The following is a 12,027-nucleotide window of genomic DNA, read 5'->3' as shown; positions in this document are numbered from 1 at the left end:
TAGATAAAGAAATACAAGATTATACAAAATAATTGCAACACCTAGAGAACATTAACAAATACAGGGGTCCAGAAAGCCCTATATGTAGAAAGCAGACTGATGTATTAGAATATTAAGTACTGGACTTAAAGTGGTGAAGACCTAAATTCAGATCCAACTTCACACACTTATCAGTTCTGTGCCCTTGTGCAAATCATTTACCCTCTTTCAGTCTCTGTTTCCCATCGATGTAAATGGAGATAGAGAGCAGCTACCTCATAGGGCTGTCAGTGTCAGTGTAGGTGTTAGGTAAATACTTTGCAAAACTCACTGCTTACTTGTCTAATCCTAAACTTCCTAAGAGCTCTAGGTTAAGGCCCATCTCTTCAATGAAGCCTTCCCACCAACCCTGACAATTCCACTTATTTTACTCTTCATCCCTCCCCACAGCTCCCTGCCACAATGATTATTCCCTCTTCCGTAGTGATTTAACATTAAGTATTCCCATCTCATTTTCTCTACTTCCATAGCCCCTGATCTAGTTGAGGCCCTTAGTACTTCTCACCTAGATTACTGCAGTGGTCCTTTGCCCTCCTTACCTCAAGACTCTCTTTTCTCCAAATTATTCCTCCACATAACTGCTACAATGATCTTCCTAAATGATAGGCTGATCATGTCACGCTCCCCTACTCAATAAACCCCAATGCTTCCTTTAGGTTCATATAAAAACTCCTCTATTTGACTTTCAAGATCCTTCACCACCTGATCCCAACATACCTACCTTTCTTACTTTGCTGTACATCATTCTCCTTCTGGCACTCTACCAAGGTCACAGCATTCCTTTTAATGTTCCTCACACATTACAATCTATCTCCTTTCTTTCTGTCCTCTTGACTTGGATGCACTACCTGTCCAACTCTGCCTCTTCATAATCCCTTATTTTATTCAAAACTTAGCTCAAATAACACCTTTTACATGAAACTTTTCCTGATCTCCACAGCTGCTAACACCCTCTCCACCAAATTGCTGATGTTCAGTCACTTAGTCATGTGTGACTCTTTGTAATCCTGTGGACCAAACTGTTCATGACATTTTCTTGGCAAAGGTACTGGAGGGGTTTGCCAGTAGATTAAGGCAAGCAGAGGTTAAATGGTTTGCTCAAGATCACATAGCTTGTGTCTGAGGCCACATTTGAACTCAGATTTTCCTGCTTCAGGTCCAGTGCTCTATCCATTGAGACACTTAGCTGCCTCCTCCAAATTACTCAGTATTTATTTTACATATGATTATATATCTACACAACTGCTACAGAGTACGGTGAATAGAGCACTGGGCTTGGAATCAGGAAGCCTTATCTTCCTGAGTTCTAATCTGGCCTCAGAAGCTTACTAGTTGTGTGACCCTGGATAAGGCACTTAACCCTGTTTGCCCCAGTTCCTCATCTATAAAACGAGCTAGAGAAGGACATGGCAAATAACTTCAGTATCTCTGCTAAGAAAACCCCAAATGGGGTCAGATACAAATGAACAACCACAACAAATATGTCTACACACATGTGTGTAGATATACATGTGTGCACACACACATATTGTACATAACACATTATCCATACGTACATACATCTTTTCTCTTCTGGAAGGAGATAAGATCTTAGAGGATAGGAACTGTTTCATTTTTGCCTTTTTATTCACAATACTGGCACATAGCGGGTACCTACTAAATGTTTTTTAATTAATAGTATATGCAACTTTAGATATGTAATTAGTGATTTTTTCATGTATTATGTCTCATTCCCCAAACTAGATTACAAGCTTTTTAATAAAAAATTGTTTAGTCGTCTCTGATCTCATTTGAGGTTTTCTCGGCAGGGACATTGAAGTGGTTTGCCATTTTCTTCTCCAACTCATTTCACAGATGAGGAACCTGAGGTAAGCAAGGTCAAATGACTTGCCCAGGGTCACACCCTTAGTAAGCGTCTGAGGCCAGATTTTAACTCAGGAAAATAAATCTTCTTGACTCCAGGGCAAGGATTATGTCTAACGACTCTTTGTAACCCCTGTACAGTTTCCCTGGTATATGCACAGTTTCCTTGGTACATAGCAGATGCTCAATAAATGCTTATAGATGATCATTTAAAGTTGAAAGGCATCATAGAGATTATCTTGTCCAAAACCCTCCTTATACTAGTGTGAAGACAGGACCAGATGAGTTAGGTCACTTGCTCATGTTCACCCAGATACTAATCAGCAGGGGGAGGAAGGGATGCAAAGCCAGGTTCTCTGAGCCCAAAACCCAATGCTTTCTCCACTCTGTTACTGTGAAGGATAAGGAATTACCCACTATAATAATGGCATATGTTTGTGCCACTGGCAGTTCACCAGAGAAATTTAAGAAAGTTAGCAATTGCTTTGTTAATAAGTTCTCAATGTATACAGTTGCACATTTAAAGAGTTATTAGGTGACAACAGAAGAGTCTCAAATCTGTGATTAGAGAAAAATAAACAATACCTAAATGTATCCATCCAAAGATACATACAGGTACCTCACTATCCCTCACTAGTGATATCCAATGAGTCGCCAAGGTCTTGGGATTTCACCTTTGCAGCATCTCTCAAATACATCCCTCTCTCCTCTGACACTGCCACTAGGCCTACGTCACTTCACACCAGGACCACTACAGTAGCCTGAAGGTCCATTGGCCTGCTTCAAATATCTCTGCATGCCAATCTGCCCTCAAAGATTCAATCGCTGAAGTGATTTTCCCAAAGTACAGGCCCAACCATGTTACACTCCCCCACCCCACTCAATAAACTCCAGTGGTTCCCTGTCACCTCCATGTTGGCTCCAGGCATTTTGTCTGACTGTTCCATATTCTTGGGAAGTTTTCCTTCTTCATTTCTGCCTCCCTTCTTTGGCTTCCTTCAAGTCCAAACTAAAATTCTACCTTCTACAGAAAGCCTTTTCCAACTTCTTAATTCTAGAATTTTCCATCTGTTAATTATTTTCTAGTTATCCTGTATATAACTTGTACGTATTTATTTCTTTGTTCACTCCACTGTTACATTGTGAGCTTCTTGAGGGCAGAGACTGTATTTTGCCTCGTTTTGAATTCCAGCACTGAGCATAATGCTGTAGATGCTTAATATTTATTAATTGATTATATATTTCTCCCTGAATGAGAAATTATATTTATAATTATGTAAATGTACAGCACAAACACAATTACTCTTAATTATTAAATAATTATTATTTCAGTAATAGATTATACATGTATAACTATCTCTCTAGATATATACATATATCTATCTATATAGAGCTATTGCCCAAATAATAATTAAAGATTAATCTTCCTATCTACCTTTATATATAGATGTATAGAGTGAGAGAAAGAAAGAGAGAGAGAGAGAGAGAGAAGTTCTATTGCCCAACCATATCCATCCAAATTTACATCTATCTCTACATGGAGAGATATGGATTGTTACAGAAACAAATGTAGCTTTGGATGGATGCATTTGGATGAAGATAGATAGATGGATGGATAGATTTAGATAGAAAGATGTCTTATCAATTTCTTGGAACTATGGACTGTGTCAAAGCAGCAGGCCTTGGTAAGACATCAAGTCAGGGCATCAGTTATAGAGAGAAAGACATATACACACACCTGTACACATATACATACCTATTTCTTACTGCATATGTGTCTCATGCACACACATATAATGTCCAAATGCATTCATCCAAAACTAATTATATGGTATGATGTATGTGTATATATACATGTGCATATGTACATATATGTATATATGTACATATGTGTATATATGCAAATCAATTTCTTGGTATTAGTTAGCCTAGCTGTGTCAATCCGTATGCATTTATCTATCTTGGTATTGTGATACAGATGTCTCAAAGCAGCTGGCATTGTTACGACATCAAGTCAGCGATATTAAGTTTCTTATAGAAACTTTTTTTTCTCTTTCTTACCCATAAAGAAATACTCTACTTTGGATTCTGTGGAACTCTTCATTCTGTGTAAAACCTTAAATTAGACTCCAAAAATTTGTGATAGTTTAGTGAAGGTGGGTCAAAAGCTTATCTTTATACTAGCTGTGAAAAGAACAGTTTGCTAAGCAAATTAATTGAGTAAATAATGGGAGTGTTTGCTGTACCTAGAAATAAAAGCTGGAATAGATTTTGTTCTTTTTTTCCCCCAAGAACTTCAATCTTGTTAGTGGAATTTATTCATTCATTCCTTAAACATTTTCTGAGTGTCTTCCTTGTGTGCAAAGGGTTGTTAGATTTTGTTATGGTGGGGGATACAAAGATGAATTAAGACAGACTCTTGTGTACAGTCTAACAGAATCAAATAAGAACATTGTTGTGGTTCATCCTTCACTTTCGAATATTTAATATATTCACTATAAATGAATATTAGTCATCCATCCAAAAGTTTACTGTACATGACAGTGATATCTTCTGTTGCCTTCTTTATATGCGTTGTATTTTTAAAGATATGAATGTTTTACTTAAAATGTAGTATGGTAAACAGATAACCCTTTCATTCTAAATTAAGTGGTAAGAATCTTCTCTAGTATGATGCTACCAGGTGAGGTCCCTTATAAAACAGAGAATTCAAGGTTTTCAGAGGTTCAGGGAATTCCTTTTGAAATGGAACTGTGTTCCCACTGATTTAGAGGATCCCGATCCCCCCAATGCCTGGTTTGCCTGTCCAGCCATATCATTCACATTAATACATTTGCCACAGGGTATTATTCACCCAGCATGTTAGACAAAGTGAGAAATGTGATGGTGAAATAACTGCAAAATCTCCATGAGACACCCACAGAGGGAATGTCAACTATGTGGCTGGTGTTAATAGAAGTAGAAGATACATCTCTAGAAGAGGAAAGCATTTATAGACATTTTCTTAAGTATCTTCCTGTCAGGCTTGGTATCCTATAGCATATGTAGATTATGAAACCGAAAAAGAGTCTATTTTTTTCCCATTCAAAAGATGGGCTTCCATTTGATACTATGCAAAGAGGCCAATACTACTGAGCTACCGCCTTAGAAGTGATTTTCCCTTTCAATTTCCCATATGGGTATATTCAATAAGACCTCTGTTGGGGAGAAGGGTAGAGAGTCAGAGGGGAGGAATGGAAAAGCAACTAATGAGAGAACCTGAACACAAGCAAACTCCAGCCAGGAAGATAATGGGTAGGGGTGAGACTAAAGCAGTTTGAAATGGCTCAACTGTACTGGGAGAAAGAGGAAAGCAGGATTCTGCGAACGAAAAAAGTCTTAGTACAAATTACTTTCTCTACACACAAAATTTTTTTTTTAAAGTTAAGGGGGGAAAAAACGGTATTTTCCTGCCGAGATCTGGAAAAGTACTATTTTGCGCCCTGTATGGAAGCACTTTGATCAACAATGGAAACACAATTTGAGGCAGAACAAAACACAAAAACTGTAACTGCGATTCCACTCACCAACACAGTGGATCTTCTGTGTACTATTCAGTTGACTTTATAGAAGGCGTCCACCACAAAGCCAAGTGACAAAGTGAGCTCTGGCCTGCTTGGGCAGTAAAAAACTGGAGAGAGCTGTTGAGAGAAAGTAAAAAGGGAAGGAAGTGGTGGGGAGAGGTAATGGAGAAAAAAAGGGGAGACAGGGAGAGGGAGAGAGAAGTATATATGTAAGATTTAAATCTGTGCTCATAAAGGGAAAAAATGCAAATAAATACCATATATCTTCAAAATGTAGTGTATTTGGAATTAAGAGGCAAACAAGTTAAATTTCCCATCTTGCCCTGCTGAATTTGTTGTGGGTTTTTTAATATTGGAATACAAAATGTAGTATAAAACATATTAATTAGTTCAGCCATTCTGTCTATGGTAAACTACTACTGTTAAAAGAGAAGGCTGCACATTGGTAGTTTATTATAGCCATTTGTTATACCTCAAATATAATGTTGTTTATAATCTAAGTACTGAAATGCAAGGTATTAGGCTGAGAGAACAGTTTAAATGCATCAGCTTCGCAGTAAACTGATTTCTAGGTCTCTTTTCACATTTTCTCAGGATTTATTTCCACTTAAATTCTTAAGTTATCTCACCCATCCAAATTTAAGCACCATCTGACATGTTTTAACTCAAATGTTTGCTCACTTACATCAGTACAGCCTTACCCATAGGCAGAACTGGGTGTTGCTTATATGGCATGATTTGAGGTCTCCCTCTGTCAAAATGTTTCTCCCATCCATCTGCCATCATTAGACACATATTTCTTTTGGTCCTCCTGCTTGTGCTCTTTTTAAATGAAAATATCCCAGGGAGGGATTACATATTAAACTAATTTATACTAAGGAATAAATGACTTCAGAAAACCACAGAAAACCTCAAAGCTAAAAGAGACTCGAGATGATTTAGTACAACTCAGAGTAGAGAAGAAATCCTTTCCAGAGCATCTCTGACAAATGGTCACCTCTCCTCTAGGTGAAGACCTTTACTAATGGGAGCACATAAATATCAAATTCTGCTCTAGTTCGAGACCACTCATATAAACAATACATGCTATACAACAAAGAAGTCATAACAAAAACAATCCAAGTAATTAAAAAAAAAAGTCAGAGTACACCTAACGTTCCTGCCTTAATTCTAAATGAGCATGGAATAAGAAGTTATCTCATCCTTTGAAAGGGGAGTTTTACTTGACTAGTACCCCAGTTATATTTTAAAATTCTATTTTGTGACATGGGAAACAACTTATATGATAACATATGGCAATTAACCAGGAAGCTCTTTCAATTCAGCTACACTGTATTTTAAAAACTTCATTTAAAAGGTTTACAGATCTTTTATGATATTGCTGGTTATAATTTCCATTTGGGGGCCATTTAAATATCACTTGGAAATATCTTAGAAAAAGAACTGGCAACTTAGAAATAATTTAGACACAACTAGAAATGTTCCATTAATTTGGAGATACTTCATAGTTTAGTGATTCATGTAGATATTCTTGCAGAAACCAAACCTTCATTTAAATAGATCTGTGATCTCATGGGTGCAGCAGATCCTTCTAAATAGCCTCTCTGTACCTGATTTTTTTTGCCTACAGTGACAAATGAAATAATACACAAAATAATTAAGAAAAACCTATACTACACCTATGACAGATTATACAAATGCCAGCAAATGAAAGTGTTATAGACAAAACGATAAAATCCTAGACAACTGCAATAAAATCTGCAAGACATGGTTTTCTCATTCAAGAACCAGTTCCCTTAATGAAAATTAAGTTTATGAGTTTAAAAGAAATATGAACTATTTTCCCTTTAGATAGCTGGAGAATATTAGAAAAGTGAGGAATGGAAGATTAGTAAATGCAAATTAATTGACTTCTTTCTAATGAATAAAAGTAAGGATTCCACAGACATAAAATCAGGAGTATAATGCGCTGGGTTTCACATCAAACAGAACAGAGAAAATGGAGAAGAAAAAAATTAAATAGAAATGAATGGATTTCAGAATACCTAAGGTGCCAAGTTTTCTCATATTCTGGAGACTATTAAATAACTAGGTACATGTGATACATACATACATACACATATACACACATACATACATACATACATACACAGAATAGATTGAAAGTAATCTGAGAGATGAAGATAGTAGCACCTGAAGGGACAGGTAGCTACTACCTGCAGAAGATGAGATTTGAGCTAAATATTGAGAAGACTAAGAGGCAGGATAAAGGAAGAGGATATTTGAGATATGGGAGACTTCTAGTGCAAAGGTACAGACATAGGAGACAGAGTATAGGGTTCGCAGAAAAACAAATGGGCCAACGTAGTTAGAACACAGAGCACGTGAAAGTAAAGTTCAAGAGAACTGGTTATGAAGAGCTTGAAATGACAAAGAAGGACTTTCTGTTTGATACTCCAGGTAACAGGGAGACAATGGAGCTCAATGAATAGAAAAATTGTCTTAGTATCTGAGTGGAGGATGGATTAGAGTGGGGAACGATTTTAGGCAGGGACACCTGTTAGAAAGTTATTACAACAAATAGTCCAGGCACCAGAGGGGATCTGGGTTAGGAAAGTGGCTATGTGAGTAAAGAAAAAGGGGCATAGAAGAAAGATGTACTGAAGGTGGAAATGGCAAGATTTGACAGTGGACTGTTTCCATGAAGTGAGTTAGAAGTAGAAGGTGACGTCATGGTTGTCAATCTGGACGATTGGGAGAACTATGGTGTTTTTACTGGTGATCAGGAAGTATGAAAGAAGGGAAGGTTGGGTGGGGGCAGAAGGCAGAGTTCTGTTTTGGACAGGACACTCAGTCTGTGAAAGAACCAATATCAACCAGGGTCCATTCTCCCTACTCCCAAACATGAGTTAGGCTAATTTTTCTCTGAAAGATGACAAAGCTGAAACTTAATTGACGCAGGCTTGGGACAAGACCCAAGCTATGTCTCTCTGGACAGTCTCTGCCATACTGAGGTGACTGCTGACATGGCTTCCTGGTCATTCAAAAGTATAAAAGACCCACCCAGTTAGGATTGAGACCTTTCAGACTTAGTGAATCTCATTACACTCAGCCCTGTGGACCAGACTTCTATATAGATATAATGAGGGTACATCTAAACAAGCTATTGTAACTTTGTTGAATATCTTTTTTATATCAGAGCTAAGTACCATTTTAATTCTTCAGATGTCTCAATTTGTCCCATTGTTATATCTAAACTAACAGGATGCTGGCCTGAGACAGGCTCACCCTTATCAGAATCCAAGATGTCCAAAAGTCTTTTGGAGATACATGAAAATAGTTCAAGAGGGAGTCTTGGTCTGGATACAGAAATATGAGCATCATCTACATATGGATAATAACTGAATCCATGGGAAATGATGACATCAAGTGCCAGAAAAAAAAAAAGAATAGGATCTGGGATACAGACTTAGGTAGCACCCTTCATTCATGACCAGGGAAAACAATCAACAAGGGAAAAAGAAGAGGAATAGTCAAAAAGACAGAGGATTCAGGAAAGAACAGTGTGATGAAAACATAGAGAGGAAAGAGAATACTGAGGACGAGAAGGTGATGATCAGTGTCAGATGTTACAAAAAGGTCAGGAGGGATAAGGATTGATAAAAGGCCATTTGGGCAATTAAGAGTGAAGAAAGAGAGACTGACAGAAAGATAGAGACAGAGAGAGGAAAAGGGAGAGGGAAAGGGAGAAGGAGAGGGAGGGAGATAAAAAGAGGGGGGTAGAGAGAGGAGAGAGAGAGACAGAGAGAGAAAAAAGAGAATACAAAATTAATAATTATAAGTAAGAATGTGAATGGGATAAGTTCACCAATAAAATAGAAGCAGATTGCAAAATGGATCAGAGAGAGACAGAGAGACAGAGACAGAGAGAAAGACAGAGACAGAGAGACAGAGAGGTGGGAGGGAGGGAGGAAGAAAGGGAGGGAGAGGGAGAGAGAATGGTACTGTGACAGTAAGGGCAAGTTGTTGGAGAAGATGTGAGAACGTGGTATTAAGGGGGAATCTGGAAGAGCTGTCCTTGGCAAGGGGAAGGGTCCCTTCTTTATCTGAGACCGAGGAGGAGGTAATAGTGTGGAAAGATGTTGGAAAGATATAATATGAGGAAAATCTGAGTGCTCTCAATGAATGGCCTCCTTTTTGAGGGAGTTTACATATGAGAAGAGATCATCAGCTGAGAACTGGGGGAGAAGGTGCCATAGGAAACTTGAAGAGAAACAAGGTTGGGGTGCAGGGAGGGCCCAGGTTAGACTAAATCACACAAATGTTAGTGGACTCACATCAGCAAAATTTTGTGAATTCCTCCAGTTTTGTTCGGGATCATGAGTAAGACAAAAGAAAGTGACTGATGAGAGTGATACGGGGTTGGAGTTTGTCAAGATGTCTGAAATAATTTAAGGTAGAGGGAATGGAGGTTATAGTGAGGATGAAGAACAGGTTAGGGGTCATTAGGTAAAGGGAAAGATGGTAAGAAAAAATTTAGGTTAGAGAAAGGGATTTTGGAATGAACATGGAATTGAACCATATATGAGTGCCATCTATAATCATAGCTAAGAGCTAACATTTATATAATGCTTTTAGGTTTGAAAAGTACTTTACAAATATTATCTCATCTGATCCTTACAACAAGCTCAGGTGGTAAGAACGTCATAATAATATATTGTTATATCTGTTTTACAGATGAGAAAACTGAGGAAGACAAAGATGAAGTGACCTGACTAGAATCATAAAGCTTATGAGTGTCTGGAGCTGGATTTGAACATAGATACTCCTGACTCTAGGCCCAATACAGTGCACCATCTAGCTGTCATCTCTGTGAGAAACTGAGGTATAGTGGAGGAGTAGATTATAGGAACCGAATAAAGAATTGAGGAAGTATCAATATGTATTTTGAAGTCCCCTAATATGAGGGCAGGAGATGGAGAGACAAGATGTGAACCGGGCACTGAACTCAATCAGGAAAGGAGGAGAATGTCCTGGGGTGGGAGGCAGGGGGTATATAAATAACAGAATTAGGGGGTCAATTTGGATAATACAGAAATCTTCCCACAGAGTTAGAACAGCTTATCAGATGATTCTGGCTGCGTCAAACCAAGCCGACAATTATTTATTGAGCACCTGTGCTGGATAAGGTAAGGATTACAGTGAATACAAGACAGAGCTCCAGTTTAGAAGCTGGCTGGGGAAGATGAGAAAAACACCAAAAAGTTAAACAACAATCAAAGATTTAAGTCACAGTCTAAGGAAGCGATGAAAGCTCTAAAATAGAATTATATTCAGTAAAAACCATGTTAACATTAAGTTAACGTAGAGAGGACACCTATTAGTCCAGGCTTCCAAAGCCAGCACCGAAAAGGGGCTCTGGTACGCTTCTCTGTTTAAACGTCAATGTAATAGCATTTCTATAAATATCTTCATACATCTCTGCCAATAGAATACATTTATTCAACACACATTATTAGAGATATTAGCAATTTCTAAGTTACTTAAAATTCAGTGACGCTCTTCTCTTGTGGAAAATCAAATGCACCTATATTTTATGAAAAATATGCACAGTTCACTGCCACTGAAGAAATGTCTCTAGATATGGATGTGAGGTATATAATCCCTGGAAAACTAGAATCTTTAATTAGAGGCTATATTCTTCCATTCCTGAATTTTTGCGTAACTGTGAAAGGTATGGGATTACATCTTTACGTTACTAGTTTCACCCAAAAATAAATGGTTTTGCCACTGAAAGTATCAGACGTCGTGGGAAGAACACAAGTTGTAACAAACAGGAATTGTCGCAAATCAAGCCTGTGAGGAAAATCTTATAAATATCAAGAGGAAACATTTCCAGGAAGATAGATGATCAATAATAAGGGGGACAATAACGGGAGTGATAATGATAGCTCCTACATTTTTAGAGTATTGTAAGGGAGAGGTTAGGGAAAAGGAAGGGAGTTTGCATGTATATGGTGCTTACTATATGCCAGACATGGTGTTAAGCACTTTTTTTTGTACAATTATCATATTGTCTGACCCTCATAACACATCATATAGTACCTCCCTTGAGATAGGTAGTGTTCGCATTTGGACCTTCATTTGTATTCCCAGAAACTGAGGCTCAAACAGGTGACATTTCTTTGGTCAGCTAGTAAGATGTAGAACTAGAACTCAAACCCAAGCCATCTGAATCCAAATCTAGCACTCTCTTTATGATACCAGGCTGACTGTCACAGCCCTAGTTCAAGAATCCCCAATGTATTACTCATAAAGAGCTATTTTTTAAAATTTCCCACAGAGATTTTACTTGTCACTATATACTCTCTTATTTGGATTATTTCAGCAACTCCCATGGGTTCCATTTTCATGTCTGTGTTGACGATTCCCAGATCTACATATCTAGCCCAACTCTTCTGATTCCCACTCATATATCACCAACTGCCTACTAGACATTTCTAATTAGATGTTCTGCAGGCATCTCATCATTTCCAAAACAAACTCCTTCCGTTTCTCCCTG

At 37.9% G+C, this 12,027-nt stretch overlaps 1 protein-coding gene across 1 annotated transcript in view; it reads right to left on the bottom strand.

The window, feature by feature from the left end:
- LOC140518612 (teneurin-2-like) overlaps window positions 1-12,027 on the bottom strand; it is a 434,584-nt gene that overhangs the window by 317,972 nt on the left and 104,585 nt on the right. Inside the window, exon 2 of the mRNA XM_072630916.1 lies at window positions 5,469-5,582. The gene's annotated coding sequence lies outside the window, so the exon portion shown is untranslated. The remainder of the gene's footprint in view (window positions 1-5,468; window positions 5,583-12,027) is intronic.

The sequence above is a fragment of the Notamacropus eugenii genome, chromosome 1, assembly GCF_028372415.1.
Source record: "Notamacropus eugenii isolate mMacEug1 chromosome 1, mMacEug1.pri_v2, whole genome shotgun sequence".
Classification (NCBI taxonomy): Eukaryota; Metazoa; Chordata; class Mammalia; order Diprotodontia; family Macropodidae; genus Notamacropus; species Notamacropus eugenii.
Note: the sequence above shows the minus strand (reverse complement) of the source record. Positions and strands in the feature narration are given on the sequence as shown.